Here is a 13,318-nt window from a genome sequence, read left to right as displayed (position 1 = left end):
CGCACACTGCAATTTGTAGTTGGTCTACTAAGAACAGCGCAATGGTGCAGCAGCCGAACTATACAATATGACTACAATAGATAAAGGGTGACAGGTCGAAATGATGATAATTTTTGCCAGATTTTATCTGACTACAGCTAAGCAAGAGGATGTCGATATGACTAAGGAACAGGGTGTCCATTACGAAGTGGAAGGATCAGCGGCGCGGGGGTAATGCAGAGGTGGTTCTCGGGCGTCGAAGAAAAGCTAGACTTCGTTGTCGTATTGGCAATAGATGAAACCATGTCTCACTGCAACCAAAAGGCACACAGTTCTGGTGATGGCGCCCAACAACACATTCCCACCATATCGAACTATGAAGGCCTTGCCCAATTTTTCTCCCTTCCTATCGGCCCTTTCGCCTTGCCTCTTTTCTACAACCCCCCGCTAGTAGCATTGCTGTCATTGAGTGCTACTCCTGTATAATGGTAGAATACGAACAGCTGTGGAACTAAGCTAGCGGGCGATACGTTAGAGTCTAGATAAAGCAGAAGAGGTAAATACAAGTCTGCTGCAGGATCGAAAGCTCACCGGGTCAATATGTCAATACTTTTTCGTGCTATGACTGTAGCAATAGTTCCGAATTATATGTATGTACAACATATCTTCGTAGTGTATGAGCCGCAACGCGTGAGGATAGATGGGCCTTGTCTGATCACTCGGGCCGTAGATATGATACGTTTGAGGGCTAGCTTTGCGGGGCGGATGGCAGTGCCTTTCTATTATCTAGTAAGTAGTGTTGGTTGGTATGATAAAGTCGATAGTATGAACTGCTCTGGAAACTGCTGTGAGCAGTTATGGATATACGTAATTTTTGAGTTTCTTAAGTTTTAATTTGCCGAAATGACCGCATGTGTCAGCATAATTGTGTTAGATCCTAACAACGCTATTACACTTCAATATGTACGTCGATCTGTTAAAAAGGATTATTAAAATGAAGACCAAGCCTGTCATAAGTGTTTCATAACGATCCATATAAACTGTTTTTTTTTTTTGTTTCATTTGCTACTGTGTGGGCTCTTACCGACTAACTGTAGTGAGCTAACAAACTTAGTGTGCTCTAGGGTAATAAATGAATGCTTCAACTTTATGTACTTCTACAGATAGTCATAGCTTTAAGAAATACCCCCCGCTAGCACTTCACCCAATCTTCCCCCAAATAGAAGAAGACGCATTTTTGGCTAGTGAAGCCGACCTGAGTCATCGACGGTAGAAAGATGTCGATGAATCGTTAGATTCTACTCACTTGAACCAATCGTATAATCTAGTTTTCCCGGAGTCAATTTTTTCTCGTCAGCCACTCTCTCTCTCTCTCTCTCTCTCTCTCTCTCTCTCTCTCTCTCTCTCTCTCACTCTCTCTACATATATATGTATATATACCATTCGTTTTCCTGCTTTGTCTATCGCTAGCACTAGCCGAGGATATCGCATTCGTTTCCTGCACATATGTCCAGTGCAGAATTCCATCTCAGATCCATAGTTTCAGCACGTGCTCCAAATTACCCCGTGGCGTCACTGTCATTATGGGAAGTACTGGGACCCATAAGCAGTGATAATTCCTGCCGAGCTTCTTTCGATGCTAACATTGAACACCATTTGGTTTCATAGACCCGTCACGCAATTAAGTGAGTGACGAACGACATTGTTATGAATACCAGCAAAAATGAACCCAACGCCTGTGGTGATAGCGATTTCTAAAGCGTGCTTTACGCTACTATACGGCCCACATCGTAAATACACAATCTATCGACCTCGAAATACGGTAAGGCCGTGGGGAGGTGTTTCCTATCAACGCGGCACCGGCGATGATGGTACGAGGTCGATTTGCTAATGGTTGGCGCGGGTCACCTCACGCGTCTACTAAAAATAAGATCAAGTAAAAATAGTAGGTAAAATAAGTAGGATAAAAGTAAAAATAGGAGCTAAAAAAACAATTTATATCAGCAAATTATTGTATTATACTACATCGTGTGAGCAATCTATAACTCAGCCTATGTTCTTCTATGGCCTGTATATCTTAGTGTGTGTCTAACTGACGACTTCGATGCTTGGTATTATCACCACTCGTATCTATCCCTTGTTGTATTTAGCAAAAAACGATAAAAATGTTCACGTACATAGAATATCGAATATTCTAGGCTGCCTACACAAAAGGCTGATGATCGATTTGCTCCTTGACATACTGTGCCGTCCACAACACCGTACCATTATAATTTACCGTAGCAACTATGACAAGAAGAGCTGCAAATTGCTGGTAATTTGTTTCATGTCTTTAGCAGTGTATGATGTATATGTTATATGAAACATGCGGAAAAGAACGATGCCTTAATGCGTCACTATGTATGCGCCGGAATGTATCGGTAGTGATGATGAAATACAGTTTCTCGATGAGAGGACGAAGGACCATCTCGATACGAGCTAGGAGAAGGAATATACGTGGCTGGTTACGGCCTATGCCGTAACGCACAATAAAACATCAAGGGGATTTGCTCATGCGTTGAACAATACCCTAACGATTTTCTTTTGCTTAACGATTAATATGTAACTATGATTCCCAATAGTTATATGGGTTCGGTATGTTAAACGATTGCCTGAAATCGATAAGGAATAAGCCCTTATAAAGCCTCCGCCAATAGTACGTGTATAGCGTACGCTGCTCAAATCTACGAGGGCCTTTTGGCTTATAGAGTTTAAGAACTAGTTCCTTTTCGCACAATACGACTCAGCGTAGAGATAGATATCTAAGAGATTTACAAGAGTTGCTATAAAAGTCGCGCCATGCCCTAACAACCCAATTCATTAATCACCACTTTTGTTTCTACTACATACTAACTGCTGTCCTTTGCGGTGTCTTCAAGCGCTATTAATGATGTGATTCAGGAGCGTTTTAGGACCGGCTCCCTGACGCAGCAAACACGAGTTGTTATTCATTACAGGTGGTTTGATTGATAGTTACTTCGGTCTATCTTAATCTCAGCAGCCGTGGGCCAATATCAAGGTCCACTATTGAATAGATCTGTTGTGTCTGTGCGCCGAGCTTCTTCCTTAACGGAAATATTTGTTCGTTAAATCTCCTGGTGGGAATAAAGATCCGAGCACGACGAGATTTACATTGATATCACGCACTCCATGCAAGAATGACCCGCACCTTCTGCTCTGCCTCGGATTATGTTTATGTATTGGGGGACCAACAGATCTCGATTTTTAATGTCCAAGCGGTGGCTGTTTATCTTATGTGTGGATGACTACATCTGGCCTAAATAACAAGAAACCCTTTTGGCCAAGCTACTTAAAATATTAATGAGAACTACGATATGAACCTTAACTGATGCAGAGCTAACAATACATATTACGTTGAAATGTAATTTATTTTTCAAAGTGCGCCATCGTGCAGTTCTCTTTTTCTAAGCATCGAAGTTTTGGAAGACGTTACTTAGGAATAAAATGGCAGACGACACTGAAGCAACGTTCTCTTATTAACTCCCCACGATTACATATGCTGTTAACGTTTTATAATAGTATTTCGAATTATATTGTTGTTCCACTTTGTCGCCCAGCTGTGCCAATCGGCTATTCTACGAGTTCTGAAGTCCGAAATGAAGCTATTTGAGCTGTTCTATTATTCGCTTTAGCTAGCACATATGTCTTCAGGTTCCCAGGAAGAAGCGATCGCCGGCCGGCGCTCGAGTCAATACCCCTTTAGCTTTTAATGGTGACAGCATTTTACTCAACTGGGATCTGGGCAAAGCGGGTCAATCTGATATCTCTGTTTCAATTGCTCGTTCGCCTGCTCCCAAGTTCCGTCCCTCCATTCCATCTGCCGCCGTTGAATAATATGAGACGCCCGTATACGGGATCGGGTGGCCTACGAGCTTAGGTGACGGCTTGCCACCGAACTGCCGCCGCTATCATAGCGTTCGTTATATGTAGCGATCACTCAACTGCAGAGGCAGAGAACGGGAAAGGAAAAGCTGGACGGTCGGGTAGCACCGTCACTGCTTAAATACTTGATGTTGACGGAGGCGGTCACTGGCGCTACTGCGACAATGCCGAATTCAGCGGTTGGGCCTCATTGCCGCCGATTCCACCGGCGCTACCCCTGCTATGAGCGCCAGGCTAGGAGTTAGCTTAGCGAGTGCTTAATGCAACTGCTCAGGCCGACTCTTCTCATGGCCTTAATCCAGGATAATGGCAAACGACGGGTCTCAGCCAGCTGACTTGCTGACTGACCAGAGAGACCCACCGACCACCCGCCCGCGCGTCCGTTCGTCAGCCTAGGTGGCGACGACGACGGCGGCGCAGAAGAAAACAGAGAAACTGAAGAAGGGAAAGGAAGAGAACAGCGATGACGACGGCTGAGCTACCAAACTCGGGGTACCCACACTGGGCCATCAACGGGGAGTCAGGAATAAAGTAGATGAAGTACCAACACAGTTGGGCACAACGAAGCACACATGTACAATTTTTATCCTCTTTACATGAGAAAACGAAATTAATACTAGCGTGGAAATGGCATCACTCATGGTGCTAGTACACAAGTAAAACAGTGTTTGTTGATTTATTGTAAGTACCAGCCTGCTTCTCTGTAAAATATATTCCATGGAAAACATGGAAAATTATCATAAACATATTTTAAGCCTGTTCAATGATTATAGCTTTGCCTTTTAAGATTAAAATCAAAGTTTTCACACATCGAACGTAATATATATTTGTCTCTAGCAGTAGCAGGAGCGTGACAAAAAAAAATCATAAAACCAAGTACTCTTGTAGTTTTGCCGTAAAACGACTTTTCTATGGCTTAGCCGTCGTTATGACAAACAAAGTTAAATAGTATTCTCTTACTGAGCTGCGAGGTACGAGACGCGCGATTAAAGTACCTCCACATGATCATCTTCATGTTACCAGTATCTGGTTCCCTGTCCCCCTCCAGAGTCTACCCTTTTGTCCTAGAACTTTGGCCTCCTCCGACGCGCCTGCAGCGCATAAACCGATCGTCATAGAGATCGGGGTTTAGTGAGCTTTCATACGGCAGCAGCCGCGGCCGTTTAGGCAGACAGGAACGAACAGGTAACACTGTCTGTGTGCTTTCTGCAAAAGGAACCCCGCGCCCCAGTCTCTGGCTCTCGTAGAGTCATAACCTCTGCTTTCTAATTCCCCCTGGCTTCTTCAATTGATGACGGTGATCTTGTAACGCTTATGGAGCTCTGAAGCATAACAGCAGCCCCTTATGCCTGCTGCTGATTGTGCGGGACCGGGTTATTCCTTGCTGAAGCAGCAACAGGGATCCTGCGATGGCTTAAGGTTATTACCGCTAACAGCTGTTACCGCCTTAGAGAGTCTTTATCTCGACAATGGGTGTCAGATTTAACTTGAGCGAGATTTATCGCTTTTGACACAAGAAGATAGGCGCTGCGAAGTAACAGAGCTATCAAAAGAGCGAATAAAAGTATATATGTCTATAGAGTGGCAAGGTAGAAGTTCAGCTCGGTTGCCATGGGCCAATACGCCGCGCTGTCTCTATTGGAAGAGCGAGTGTTTATTAAGTCGCTAATAACAAGAAAAAAAGGCCGTCTAAGTTCGAAACCGATTTGTCCAAAACAGCGGAGCCGAGCGGTAACTTATAAAACTAAATCAAAATCAAAGCAACGATTTTTCAAAAGGCGCCACCCGAAAAGATTAGGAGCTGTCATAAGAAAGGCTTTCAGCCCGGGAACAGGAGTGTATTCAGTGTTATCGTCTAAAGAGTGGACTTTGGTATCTTTGAAGTAGTGGCAAGTTTTCAATGAAACTACACGCACTCATAGATACAGCCATTTGCCATATATTCGCTTGGTTTGCAATAAGCATCCTAGATGGGCGCATACATTTCGTGAGTCAGTGGGCGGGTCATGGGTGCAGTCTGCGCTACCAACGTGTATCTTCGATATCGTAGATCGAAGCGGTAAATTTTGTCTCGGATGCACTTATTCTTAGACATCCAATAAATGGTGCTACAATACATACGAAGCTACTGTCTTATAATGGCTGAACGTATCGAAAAGTATCCAGCACTAGCTGTAAACGGTGTTTGCTTCCAACAAATTTTAGTTTGTTTATTTCATTGCAATGCGTCAGATACTGTATGATGGTGAGTTGACTGAGCATCTCAGTTGGCTATTGGTTTAATGTGAATCTGAATGGATAACAATCTATTAAATTTCATTTACCCACCTTTGCTAGACAAACTAGATGAAAACTTTATATATACAGGCTAGCGGCACAATATATTAGGAGAAGTGTACAGAACCACGTAAAGCACTTCGTATGATACGCATTATACGAGTTTTGTCGATCTTATAAAACTAATCCAAGATATCTGCCAGACGTCCTGAATATGATGCCAGGACACAACGAGCGACACGATATCAATCATGATTTTGGCTGCTTTGGAGCACCTACATGAGTCTACAGGCTTTATATGAAAAGGTCTGATTTCTGGTGGAACCTATGCACGGCGAAACGAGTGGCGCCATGTTTATTTAACCACTTGCCACTCCTCGTCGCGCCCAAATCTCAGGAATCGTCATTTATCTCTGCAAACCGTGGCTCCGGATCCCTAGGGTTGTTCTCGAAGGTTTGTATCGCTGAGGCTCAAAGTGACGACGTACATTCTTGGACAGCAACGACGAATCAACCAAGAGACACGCGAGGCGACCTCGAGTCACGCTAAATAGCTTCCGTCCGTGTTCTTCTGAAAGAGGAGGGTTTAGTGCCATTTAATTGTTCCACGTTTTCCACTGTAGGATCTTCCCAAGTGACGCGCAGCCCATAGGTTGTTATAGGAGCTACCTTGAGGTCGAGCAAGTTAGCAGCTATTGGGGTTGTCAGGAGTAAGCGATGAGGCGGCTCGGTGGCTTGTACAGCCAATGCTCTTCTTTTTGCATCGTTTGGTGAAGTGTTCAGTGAAACTTGGGCTCTTCACAGAAAAAAACAACTCCAAACGCTGAAGCTAGCTTTTGCGGACAGGGCACAAAGTACTAGTCAACGCTGTCTTTCCTGTAGCTTCATTGCCTCTGTCTCGGTTAAGTTTACGGTCAGTTCCAAATTTGTGGGCCGGGCTAGAGCTTGCTTCACTTGGAACCTGTCTAATCTATACATGGCTAAGTCGTCTGACTCTAACTGTTGTTTTTCTGATCCAGACCGATTATTGCTTGTGTAAAAGGCGGGAGCTCAGCCTCATCTGTAATTGTTCTGATTTCCCATAGAACGGCAACTTTTTGTTGCCGTTCGAACGGATCTGTAAGCGCTAAACTATACGATGAACGCAAATGAAAGCCTGTCACTAATCTGTGTGTCTTTATGTCAACACATGGAAATAAGGTCTCGGCGTGTCTAGAGTAAACTTATACTTTCAATAACACATACATGAAAATTTAGATATTTCATTAGCTTGAACGAGCCATTGTGCCATATAATACCGTAGTTAACAGGGTACAAGCGTTCTTATCATTGTATCTGATATCTGTATAGAGACAAAGTGATTCGATGACGAATCGAACGCGACAGTGAAACGGTTTAGGAAGCCTTATATGGGCTCCAGTCGTAACGAACATTACCGCAAGTGGGCGTCACCGGAATACACAGGACTATAGTCATTCGGGTGAAGGACCTTTAACCTTGTCTACTCATATAAACACTCGTTATCCTATTATATGTTATGAACGTGCGTCAGCACATATTTTATATTATGAGTATATGCACGAAACGACACCTGCACGTTGCTAATTGCGGTAGTTGTAGCCATTGCAACAAGCAGCACGTCTTACGCCTCTCTTCGTCCATAAGAGGCACAGGTACTGCGGGCTCATGATTCCACTGATTCAATTGACCAGTATAAAAAAATAATAGTATATAGTACATCAAGACCAACTCGCCGCAATGTAAGCCTGCTCTTCGTGAGTTTCAGCGAGGTCCAAAAGTGGATCTAGTTGTCCCAGGGGGCCCCAGCGTCCCCGTCATAGTGTAATAGGAAACGTATTTGCTAGCAAGTTTAAGGGATACGTTATGGTCCAGATTCGAACCCGGGCATAGTTACACTTCGTTTCTTGCGCGAAGCCAGCCCTCTGCTAGGATGTCTAACGGCAATATCGGACGTACAACGTACCACGAAAGATAAAGCGGGCCCCCCGCTGAACGACCCCCGTACTAATATCTCACGAATTGAATGCAGGATGATTGAACATATAAAAGGTAGACGCATGTATAAAAACCCTTAACAACACATATATTTACCTGGCCACGATATAGGATACGGACAGAAACGTCGTTTTCAAATATATATGAGGTTTCATTAAACTACCTGTCCTTACTAGTTGAATTCTTGTTTTTGTATTAAGAAACGGTTGCAGCTGACTGTAGCAGTATGGGTTCTAGATAATAGTTAGTTTAGTAGTACCGACGATTTTTTTTTTAAAACAATTCCCGTCTCTGCTTACTTTAAACGTGTCAGTATTGTTAGGTTAACGTTACAGGTCAGTACGTATTTGTGCCTTTTACATCGTGAATGTATTATTATTATTACTATATAGGCTGCATTCCCTGCCCTATCAGTCGATGCAACTATCGTATAGCAGTCGCCTTTTGGATGACCGTCCGTCAGATCGGCTTAAGGCTCTTGAATCGATTTCGCACTTAAATAGTCGTGCAGCGTTTACTAGTGGGCGGTTGACTGGTTGAGAATGATTCTTACGGACCCCTTTCTGTTGCGCCGAAGTAAAGCGATCCAGCCTGTCAGAGTTTTAAAGAGTAAAGCCAAAAACAGTAAATACTCTACCGCTACTACAGGAGAGGACGCGTCTGTCCGCTTTGACGTACACAGTACTATATACACAACAGTGTAAAATTTTGTGTCACACTAATCCATATCTCTCTGCGATTGATCGCTTAAAGACGCAGATGTGACGGTGGCAGCGGTTTTTCTAAGTGGTCGTAGCGTAAACTGTCGGAGGACTCGACCGGTCGTACGCAAAGGCTTCTCAAGCTTATTTCTAGCGCAGCAGTTCGGATTAGGGATGGGTAAATGATTTAGCATCCAAAGATAAAGGGAATATATTTCTCCAAGTAGTAAATTCATGTTATTCAAGGGCCAAAGGGAAAAACGATGATTTTTTCTGCACTGAATTTGTTGATGTCATTGCCAGTGGCTGGCTCCATTGTGTTTAGCGACAGTAGTAAAATAGGCGCTGATTGGCTAAGATGCGTGAATAGCAGAACGAGCAGAAGGCCCTTAGTGCTGCTAGCATCGTTACTACTACAGGATACGTTAGACACGCGCGGCAAATAAACGCCGGCCCGACCAATCGAGTTTGTAGCGCTTTTTACTCTTCCTGACCCGGTCTCTTTTTATCTTCACTTTTAAATGAATGAAGACGCGTTCATTGCCGCTTCCACCTGTCAGCGGGCGTGTCCCACAGGCGGTACCTAGCGGTTTCGGTCTACTCAACAGTACAAACAACGTCGTCGTTAAGCTTTTAGGAGCTAAGCAACTATATAATAATAGAACATTAATCAAATGCTAAATTAGTGTTTGGTCTCCGATAGGGTAAAACATACACGCTGGACTAAGTAAATTGCCTTCAGAGCCTATAAAAAAAAAAGCAGTTAGTCTCTCTGTGCCGCTGTTGTTCTCGGGTATTCGTCTACCATTTCGAGCAACGTTACCAGTTTTTGTGTGTGCGTTTCATATCTTCAAAAAGCTTAACGTGAGGGAAGATCACTTAATTTAATCTTAGGACCTTTGATTACGTACGGCATTCGAACACAATGATGGGTATGCTCCTTATACTAGAGAGAACGATTAGTTCCACGTTCGGTGTTGAAGATTCGTCAAAATAATATATCTTCACGCCGCTTTATTTCATTTTCTAAAAGCGTTAAGTGTCTATTTTGTTACCGATGTATAACAGATGCTTCGTAGTAAAAAGATGAAGTGCGTGCAAGAAACGGTAAGTTAGAGCCTTATATAGACTTATAAACGTATAGGCTAAGTATCAACGCATACCACAAAAAAAAAGTGGCTTTCAAGACGAAGAAAGTTATCGACTAAGAAGGCAGTAAAATACATTGCGCAAGCTTGGAGTCGTAACAAACTCTGCTGCGAAAAAGCTGGCATCATGGACGTTTGGAAAAAATTATTGTCTAAGTAATAGATCTGTATGAGCAGCGTACGATCCTTAGGGGAGGCAGCTGTACAATCGGACTACGTTCTTTTGGCCCAAGAAGATTTAGATCCAGCTTCGAACGAATTAAATTCATTTGAAAAGATTGTCAATTACTCAAAAAAAAAAAAGTAATCTTAGTTGAGTGATGCCTTGCAAAGTTGACTCCTATTGCGAATTGTTGGATTTCGAATTCTCGTTCTTCTAGTCTTTCTACTCTAGTCGTTCTTCTACTGCACTCATTCTTCTAGTCCTAAGAATTAGAATTCTTAGGACTAGAAGAACAAGTGCAGTAGAAACGTCTTAGCGAGGTAATTGGACCTGGTAAGAGGAGGTAAAGCCGTGATTACTGACAATCCCCAATTGAAACCCTTTAATATTTCAGTTTTTAATTACCTACCGTGAGAAGTCGTGCGTTGTGCCATAGTGGACGACGATAACTACTGAGCAAATGTTATGGGAAAGCCTGCGCCATACGAAGACATCCGCTAGATTTTACTAGTTATCAAAGTATAAGATTCGTTAGCTATTGTGCCATTGGCATAGCCTTACGTGCTAGCCGAAGCCATAAATGTTATCACTTGGCAGGCTCGATTCTATTAGCACTCTGCTACCATTCGACCATTTCGGTCAGTAAATTTGCTATAATAAATAAACCGCGCCGATATAGTAGCTTGATCGGAGTACAAGCTGTTACTTACATTGGTGATGGTTTAAGTTGCTAAGTTGCTTTTCTAAAAAGAAAATCTATAAAAAAAAATAACGCGCTTGGTGTTCTGCTGTTACGTCCTGTCTTTCGAATATTCAAATTCAATGGTATTCTGATGATATCTAACTGTTACGTGACCTAGTAATGATAACGTGACACGAAGCGGGGCGTCATATAGATTAGCTTTATTAGCCAGTCCTATAGTACAGATCCCAGTTTCATGCCAAACGTCTCAAATGAATTAAATACGGATACGATTCCGAACGAACTTCGTATGGACATACTGAGCGGGCTGAAGTGTCACAAATTACTTCGTCTACTGTAAATAGTGCTCATGTCCTGCGAGGATCAGCTGGTCGTAATAGGCGTTCCGAAGGACGAAAAAAATGATCCATCATTAATCATTTCAGCGTCGAATAGTGACTACAAAGTAGAAGTTGCGTCCATAACCTCTGCCTAATCCTTCACAAAGACACGTTAATTGGACACCCACAGAACCATACACGCCTTTCAGCTCGCACTTCCATGCAATCCAAAACAGCCCAAAACATTTTTCTTAGTTTTATTTTACTCTCGAGTAAAAAAAAAGTAAGAGTATCATATTTAAAAATTGGGCCTTCATCAGACATTCTAGCGCCTAGGTATTCTATATATACATATAATCTTTTTCTATTTACATAATTATATCAAATGTCGAAATTACAAAATTCTGGAGACATGCGAAGGATCTCCGACTTAAGGTCACTCGACTTTGTTGACTTTTTCTTGTTTTAATAATTAGTTCAGGTAAAGATATGAAAGCCTTTCCTTACATTACATACAATAGACGACGAATGTAATGGTGTGTGAATGAAGGCCAATAGACGCCAACACAGCCTGCGTCCACGGGTGTAGCAGGCCCATTATTTGGCTCTAGGCTTAGCCCGACCAGCAGGCCATATATTTCTACCCAGATGGTGAACTCAGCTTCGGTAACTACAGGCCGTTAGCAAGCTCTTTGGAGAAATGCTGGTGCCGCTTCTGTTTCGAGAACATCAAAAATGGCTTTCCGACATCCTCCGATAAGGTCTTGTGGTACGCGAGCCGCTGCCTCTCGCGCACGATGCTGGTAGAAACATCAACGCGCCTTACAATGACGGTATCCTAGCGGCTCCTCTTCGAGTTTTATTGTACGTCTAATATAATGTATAGATGGTTACTTTTGTTGCTGTTGTTATCATAAATATACGGGTGCCTTTGGTAATTGTACGCGATCGGGAAAATTGATGGGCGGGACGACAGCCAGATCCATCGAAGCTTTAATTTTCTACCATTTATGTAGTCTCATATACTTTCTAAAACCTCCATGAGTGGCTTGGCCTCTAGATAAAATTAATCTTACTTTAATAACATCTACCCAACGACCCCAGCTAGAATCACCGGCTTTTATTGTTCGAAATCGTCCGTAAGCTGACTACTTAGCGCACAAATATTAATCCAAATGTTAAAGTCGGCTGGATATTTCAGTGAAATTTGTAAGTGGTTATCCAGTATCACATTCTATACTAAACGACTTAGTACGTACATGTACATATATATTTATTTTACTGTTTTTTTGTGGGTTTTAACTGTTTTTTCTACTAGATGTCTTCAAAGTCATGCATCTCAAATGAATCGCGCCGAGTCAACGTTGCTCTTATGATGAAAGCTAAGATTTGTTAGTAGCAGATGTTGTTGTATTTTTTTTTTATTTTATTTAGCAAATTGTTGCATTTTATAATCTTATTACGATACGGGTATAAAAGCTACTCAGGTCCATAGAAAAAAAAAAGGGAGAGTGCTCTCCCTATGATAAATATACGTTCTCTCTCTCGCTTTTCGAAAATTTCGGTAATGATTGACCGATTGTTAAGGAAACTGATGAAAAAAATGAATAGCCATAACATCATTCAAAAACTAAACTTACCCTAGCAAACAGTTCTAAATTATTTATTGGCCTGATAAAAAAATTTCAAGACTTGGCTACTATACACATGTATATATGTGTTCGACTATATTTCTTAATTACAAAAATTCAGCCATTTATAAAGCGGTTGATTATGAGAGATAGAAAAAAAAAAATATATCACATACAACATTAAAGTGTAAATAAAAAAAAGTGCCCCACAATCCGCGCCAAAGCTCAGGCTGGCGCCAAGAGAAAAATCATATCATGGGTCGCTGGCATATATTTCAGACCTTACACCATCAGATTTCGGTCTCCACAGAATTCCCTTAAAGGTGCTAATTAAGTTTCAATCGAGGGAAGCGAAGATGACTTGCCTCTTCTACAGTTATGGGATTATCAAAAAGATAGCAGAGAATCGTCAAATAACGCTTAATATATATATATATA

General features: G+C 42.2%; 1 protein-coding gene across 6 annotated transcripts in view; it reads left to right on the top strand.

The window, feature by feature from the left end:
- LOC111249659 (uncharacterized) overlaps positions 1-13,318 on the top strand; it is a 48,477-nt gene that overhangs the window by 15,906 nt on the left and 19,253 nt on the right. The window lies entirely within an intron of this gene.

Source organism: Varroa destructor, unplaced genomic scaffold (assembly GCF_002443255.2).
Source record: "Varroa destructor unplaced genomic scaffold, Vdes_3.0 BEIS01000004.1, whole genome shotgun sequence".
Lineage (NCBI taxonomy): Eukaryota > Metazoa > Arthropoda > Arachnida > Mesostigmata > Varroidae > Varroa > Varroa destructor.
This window is presented reverse-complemented; position numbering and strand designations above follow the sequence as displayed.